The 7,630-nt window shown below is 46.6% G+C and overlaps 1 long non-coding RNA gene across 1 annotated transcript; it reads right to left on the minus strand.

Annotated features, from left to right (window-relative positions):
• Nucleotides 1–557: 557 nt before the first annotated feature.
• Nucleotides 558–2,061, minus strand: LOC105731733 (uncharacterized). Its single transcript, XR_001110810.2, has 3 exons — nt 1,949–2,061; nt 1,080–1,181; nt 558–780 (listed from the first exon to the last, which is right to left on the minus strand). It is a non-coding gene; the product is annotated as an uncharacterized LOC105731733 (long non-coding RNA).
• Between the last annotated feature and the right edge of the window lie 5,569 nt (nt 2,062–7,630).

Raw genomic sequence — 7,630 nt, forward strand, 5'->3', positions numbered from 1 at the left:
TAAATATATTTTACTTATTTATATCATTGCTAAAAAATAAAAATAAAAAATAAAATTTTCTAGGTGTCACATGTTTTAAGAAGGAAAAAGAAATGGAAAGTTAATTTTAATAATTAAATTCAATATGTCCAAGATATTATCATGTAATGTATAATCAATAGAAAACATTGTTAATCAGGTTGGGTGTGGTGGCTCACGCCTGTAATCCCAGCACTTTGGGAGGCCCAGACGGGCGGATCACATCACCTGAGGTCAGGAGTTCGAGACCAGCTTTGCTAACATGGTGAAACTCTGTCTCTACTAAATATACCAAAAAAAATTAGCCGGGTATGGTGGTGGGCATCTGTAATCCCAGCTACTCGGGAGGCTGAGGCAGGAGAATCACTTGAACCTGGGAGGCAGAGTTTGCAGTGAGCAGAGATCGCACCATTGCACTCCAGCCTGGGCCACAGAGACTCCATCTCAAAAAAAAAGGAAACATGAATGAGATGTTTTATGTTGTGACTTTGCACTAAATCTTTGAAATGTGGTGCATAAAGCGTTTTACGCTTACAGAACATCTTAACTCCAAATGGGCGCATTTCCATAGCCGCTGTAGCTGGTGGCCGTCACAGTGGACAGCACAGTAGAGGTGGGTCAGTCCGGCGTTGGCTGCTACTCAGAAGCGTCTAGATCCTGGGCCCTCGGGGAGTGCAGGGCCCGGGTCTGACGTGAGGAACTGGTTCCCGGAGCCTATGCGTATCGAGGGGCCTCCGTCCTCCTTCCTGGCTGGCGTATCACCTGCTCTGTCCAGTCCCAGAGGAGCACCTGTGGCCCATGCCCGTGACCCTGCCTGACCTCCCCAGGTGCGCATCCCCCTCTGTGGCAGCCCGGGAGACGCACAAGCTCCTTGGGAGGGCGGGTGGGTAGACTTTGCAGCAGGGGCTGGAGGTGATCTCCAAGGCATAAGGGTTGGAACTGAACCATCCACGACAGGGGACAAGGGTTTGGTCGGAGCCCTGTGGGAAGGCCCCCCGCTCCAGGCCCTCCAGGATCTCCAACCTTGGTCCCGAAGGTCACCATGAAGGGGCAATACCCACCTCCAAGCTAAGGCTTTGTCACTTCGGGAGTGTCTTGCTGGGTGAAAGGCAGGTCGCCATCAGATGCATCTGTTTAATTTCAGAGGTCCGTGGAACACGCATCTGGAGAGGAGGGGGCCAGGAGCTGTGAGAAGAGGGAGCCGGGAGGTCTACGCATCGTAGAGCCCGTGGGCCACAGGAATACACGGCCCACGTATGGTGTAGGGCAGCATCAGGCATCTGAGGAAGGGGTGTCAGGGACACATGGCCAGCCCTTCCCAACCCACAGTCCACCCCGGGCCAGCTCCACCAGGAGTGACCCATTTTCTCCTAGCAAGACTCCTTGCATGGGCTGGCCTGGCCCTGTAACTCTCACTCTGAGGATTCCCTGTCCACCACAAAGGTTAACTCCAGTTTATTTATTTGACCATGAAATTTTGGGCCATCTCACGATGCTTCTTGGGTCCCCTGGAGACCCCTGGGAGCTCAGAAGAGGCAAGAGGGCCCTACTTCTCCCTTGTGTGGGCTTTGTTTGCTAAATACCAATATTAGATTAGGCAACTCTGCAAACAAAACCAGGGCCTGGCCAGCTGCCCAGGGTGTTTAAAGTCCAGGGCATGAAGGCAGGACTCACACAGGCAAGCAGGCCGGCGGGAGAGCAGCCTGGGGGGGCCTTGGTGGCCCAGGGCTGAGCAAAGGCTTCCCCCACCAGTCCGTCCCCGAGCGCCCAGCATGGGAGTTAGCAGCCACACATTGCAGCCAACTTCTTATTTCATAAGGTGACATCCATGATGGTAATAAAAGCTGAGGAATTAGGGGAAAGGTGACATCTGTCCACTTTTTATCAGCTCACATTTTGACCCTCAGCTTTTCCCCCTTCACCTAGTTACCATATCAACGGCGTTCTCACTGTAAGGTTTGTTCTCGCCAAGTTTAAAACGAAGAAACTGAGGCCAGCACAAGAAGATCCAATGCGAAGGGTTTATTCAGGCTCCCGGGTGAGGTTCTGCGGTCCGACAGGACGGACCAGAAAAGTCGCACAGACTCCTCTCAGGCATGTGTTTTTATAGGGAGTGAAGGAGCTTGATTGGTTGTGGGAGAGCAGGGTGTGGGAAAAGCAGGACTACTATTGGGTAAGGTTACAAGCCTTTGTTTGCATACAGGACTTGGCTGCTATTGGTTAGAATTACCCGGCTGCTATTGGCTAGAAAGACTCAGCTGCTATTGGCTAGAAAGACTCGGCTGCTATTGGCTAGAATTACAAGACTTCGTTTGCATACTAGGCTCTTTAAGGGAAGGCCAGGCTGTGAGAGAAGGGGAGAAGGGAACATGCCTGAGCATGTCCGAGCTTGCCCGATCAAGTCTGAGCTTGTCCAAGCATGTCTCAGCTTTCAGAAAAAAGGTTGGGGGGTGTGCGTCCGAGCTCCCAGCAAGGCAACTGGCCTTACACTCATGAATGATGAAAGGCAGTGTTGGTGGCTCTTAGTGTTTTAACATAAAAATTGATAATATTTTTAAAATGTCAACAGACTGAAAACAGGAATGGTGAATCATAGGTTGTAAACTGTCTTCTGAGCGTGGTAGTTCCATCTCCATCTTAAGCAGAAAAAACATACTTACCCTTGAACCCCGGGACTTGCCCCAGCACACCTCTTGCCCTCTTAGCCTACTTGATGGTCAAATTATTGAGTGGGGTTTCCTAAATTTTTATTTATTTATTTATTTATTTATTTACTTATTTATTTATTTGAGATGCGGTCTCACTCTGACACCCATGCTGGAGTGCAGTGGCCTGATCTCGGCTCACTGCAACCTCCCACCTCCCGGGTTCAAGCAATTCTCCTGCCTCAGCCTCCCAAGTGCTGGGATTACAGGCACCTGCCACCATGCCCAGCTAATTTTTTTTTTTTTTTTTTGTATTTTTAGTAGAGATGGGGTCAGACTGGCCACAAACTCCTGACCTCAGGTGATCCACCTGCTTCGGTCTCCCAAAGTGCTGGGATTACAGGCGTGAGCCACGGCGCTTGGCCTGAGTGGGGTTGAAATGCCCTTCGGCCTTCGGAGGTGGAATTCCTGAAACGCATCTGTCTGGAGGATGAGCGGTAGTACTGGAAAGCGAACAGGAAGTAGACAGTGCGGACTGTTGTTTGTTAAATGCTGGCTCTTACCTTCTGTGTTTGTTTTTACTTAGGGTTCCTTATCTTTCTCCTCCCTCCCACTCTGTCATTCAACGACCCAGTTCCCCGCCCAGGTTTCTTGTGTATTTATTTCCAGGGAGACACACACACACACACACACACACACACACACACACACTTATATAGATATAAAATAATCAGATCCCATCCCTCCTGGGTCCACCCTTCCTGGACAGCCCCTCCACCTAGCACACAAACACGTGGTGTGGATTCTCCCATCTCAATCCACCCTTGGTCTCATACCCCAATCCAGCCACCGCTCAATTCTTTGCTCTTTTTTTTTTTTTTTTTTTTTTTGAGACAGAGTTTCACTCTTGTTACCCAGGCTGGAGTGCAATGGCACGATCTCAGCTCACCGCAACCTCCACCTCCTGGGTTCAAGCAATTCTCCTGCCTCAGCCTCCTGAGTAGCTGGGATTACAGGCACGTGCCACCACACCCAGCTAATTTTTGTATTTTTAGTAGAGACGGGATTTCACCATGTTGACCAGGATGGTCTCGATCTCTTGACCTCGTGATCCACCCACTTCGGCCTCCCAAAGTGCTGGGATTATAGGCGTGAGCCACCGCGCCCGGCCTCTTTACTCTCTTTAAAATACTGTTTGTCAAATTATATGTGTGTATGTTGGCAATTACATACGATATACTTACTCTCCCCAACCTCCCCCCATTTTTTTTTTTTTTTTTTTGAGATGGAGTCTTCCCCTGTCACTCAGGCTGGAGTGCAGTGGTGCAATCTTGGTTCACTGCAAACTCCACCTTCTGGGTTCAAGCAATCCTCCTAGCCCAGCCTCCCGAGTAGCTGGGACTACAGGTGTGGGCCACTATGCCAGCTAATTTTGTTTTTTGTATTTTTAGCAGAGACAGGGTTTCAGCATGTTGCCCGGGCTGGTCTCGAACTCCTGACCTCAAGTGATCTGCCTGCCTTGGCCTCCCAAAGTGCTAGGATTACAGACATGAACCACCATGCCCAGCCTTTCTATTTATTTATTTATTTCAAAGATTTTAGCATAGCACTTCCTTACATTTTTCACGTTGTCTGGGAGATCATTCCTTATCAGCACATGATGTTTATTTTATTTTAATTATTTATTTATTTATTTTTGAGACACAGTCTTGCTCTGTCGCCCAGGGTGGAGTGCAATGGCACAATCTTGGCTCACTGCAACCTCTGCCTTCCGAGTTCAAGCGATTCTCCTGCCTCAGCCTCCCGAGTAGCTGAGATTACAAGCATGCACCACCACGCCTAGCCAATTTTTGTATTTTTAGAAGAGACAGCATTTTCCCATGTTTCGCCTTGTTGGCCAGGCTGGTCTTGAACTCCTGACCTCATTATCCGCCCACCTCAGCCTCCCAAAGTGCTGGGATTACAGGCGTGAGCCACAGCACCTGTCCTGTTCTCTTTAAAATACAATTTCTCAAAAGTGTCTCCTCCACTTTCTCCTCTCATAGTCTCTGTTGCAAACCCTCTACATTGCTATTGATTTCTTTCTTTTTTTTTTTTTAGACAGAGCTTCACTCTTGTTGCCCAGGCTGGAGTGCAGTGGCGCAACCTCAGCTCACTGCAACCTCTGCCTCCCGGGTTCAAGCGATTCTCCTGTCCCAGCCTCCCAAGTAGCTGGGATTACAGGCATGCACCACCACACCCAACTAATTTTGTATTTTTAATAGAGACGGGGTTTCTCCATATTGGTCAGGTTGGTCTTGAACTCCCGACCTCAGGTGATTCACCCACCTCAGCCTCCCAAAGTGCTGGGATTACAGGCATGAACCACCACACTCCGCTGGCTGTTGATTTTTTGTGTATGCTTGTTCCGTCAATGTCTCAGAGGGCAGTGTTAGAATTTCCAGTTATGATGGTGGAGTTCTTGACTTCTTCTTTGAGTTCTGTCGGTTTTGGCTTCATATATATATATATTTTGAGACAATATATTAGAGTTCTCTAGAGGAACAGAACTCATAGGATAGATATATATATGAAGGGGAATTTCTTAAGCAGTATTGACTCACACAGTCAGAAGGTGAAGTCCCCCCATGGGCCGTCTGCAAGCTGAGGAGCAAGGAAGCCAGTCCCGAGTTCCCAAACCTCAAAAGTAGGAAGCTGACAGTGCAGCCTCAGTCTGTGGCCGAAGGCCCGAGAGCCCCTGGCAAAGCACTGGGGTAAGTCCAAGAGTCCAGAAGCCGAAGGACTTGGAGTCCAATGTTCGAGGGCAGGAAGCCTCCAGCATGGGAGAAAGACGGAGGCCGGAAGACTCAGCCAGTGTTGTCCTTCCACGTTCCTCTGCCTGCTTTTATCCTGCTTTTATCCACACTGGCACCTGATTAGATGCAGCCCACCCAGATTGAGGGTGGGGTGGGTCTGTTTCCCCCAGTCCACTGGCTAAAATGTTAATGTCCCCTGGCAACAGCCTCACAGGCACATCCAGAAACAATACTTTGCGTCCTTCAATTCCATCAAGTTGACACTCAGTATTAACCATCAGGCAGGGTCTTGCTCTCTTGCCCAGGCTGGAGGGTAGTGGCACAATCTCAACTCACTGCAACCTCTGCTTCTTGGGTTCCAACGATCCTCCCACCTCAGCCTCCCGAGTAGATGGGACTACAGGCACATGCCACCATGCTTGTCTAATTTTTGTATTTTTTATAGAAACAGGGTTTTGCTATGTTGTCCAGACTGTTCTCAAAATCATGGGTTAAGTGATCCTCATGGCTTGGCCTCCCAAAGTATTGGGATTACAGGCGTGAGCCAGTGTGCCCAGCTGCTTCATGTATTGCAGCTGGATTCATGTACATTTAGATGATGTCTTCTTGATGAATTTATTTTTTTAATGAAATGTTCTTCTTTATTTCTGGTGCTATTACTTGTCCTGAGGTATTCTTTGTCTGATATTAATATAGCCACACAAGCATTCTTTTGATTGGTGTTTATATGCCATGCCTTTTCCCCCCATTCTTTTTTATTTTCTTAATTTTGGTGTTCATATACAAAGAAGAGCATATCGTCGGGTCTTGTTCTTGTATCCCATGTGATATTCTCTGCTTTTCACGTGTAGTCCATTTACATTTAGTGTCACTATTGGCGTGCTCGGGTTTAAGTCCACCATTTACATTTAGTGTCACTATTGGCGTGCTCGGGTTTAAGTCCACCATTTACATTTAGTGTCATTATTGGCGTGCTCGGGTTTAAGTCCACCATTTACATTTAGTGTCATTATTGGCGTGCTCGGGTTTAAGTCCACCATTTTCCTGTGTGTCTTCTATTTGTTTCATCTGTTCCTTGTTTTTTACTTTTCTTTCTTATTTTGGATTAAGTGTATTTTAGAATCATCTTTTATCTGCTCTTTTTTTTTAAATACTTTTTTTCGTGCAAAATAAAATTTATTTATAATCATAGTTTATAATTATGCAATGTTAAATTTATTGCACTGTGAATTTTATTAGAAGCATTAAAACGGAATTAGAAACAATTTTGCTACAATTTACTGACATACTGTTTTTTTTTTAATTGCATTTTAGGTTTTGGGGTACATGTGAAGAACATGCAAGATTGTTGCATAGGTGCATACGTGGCAGTGTGATTTGCTGCCTTCCTCCCCTTCACCTGTATGTGGCGTTTCTCCCCGTAGACTTTATTTTTGAGAGGAGTTTCATGTTCACAGCAAGATTGAGTAGAAAGCACAGAGCATTCTCATATGCCCCTGCCCCTCCCCGCCCACAGCTTCCCCCACTACTGACATCCCATACCACTGTGATTGACAGTGAACCTACATTGACACTTACCATCTCCATTGACTTTTCAGCTTCCTTACGTTTGTTTATGTTTGTTTGTTTAAACATTCTTGTTGCTTATTTGTTTAGTGTGCTCTAGAGATTACAATGTTTATCTTTAATTTCTCGTACACTGCCTTGAATAAATGGTATATAATTTCCCATAATGTGTGAAACCTTTGAGCAGAATAATTTCATTTACGCTTTTTCTTCTCTTTGTGCAATTGTCATACATTCTATTTTTACCTTTGTTATAAAAGCCACTATTCATCATTATTATTTTTGCTTTCACTAGTTGGTAGTTTTTTAAATAAATTTTCATAAACACCCACATATTTACCATTTCTGGTGTTTTTTATTCCTTCCCAAAGATCTAAGATTCCATTTGGGTCACCTGAAGAATGTATTTAAACCCTAACCTTAACCTACTTTAGTATTTGTGTGTGTGTGTGTGTGTGTGTGTGTGTGTGTGTTTTGACAGAGTCTTGCTCTGTTGCCCAGGCTGAAGTGCAGTGGTGCAATCACTGCTCACTGCAGCCTCGGCCTCCTGGGCTAAAGCGATTCTCCCACCTCAGCCTCCTGAGTAGCTAGGACTACAGGCACGTG

Source organism: Aotus nancymaae, unplaced genomic scaffold, assembly GCF_030222135.1.
Source record: "Aotus nancymaae isolate 86718 unplaced genomic scaffold, 86718_ANA_hifiasm-v0.15.2.pri h1tg000053l, whole genome shotgun sequence".
NCBI classification, from domain to species: Eukaryota; Metazoa; Chordata; class Mammalia; order Primates; family Aotidae; genus Aotus; species Aotus nancymaae.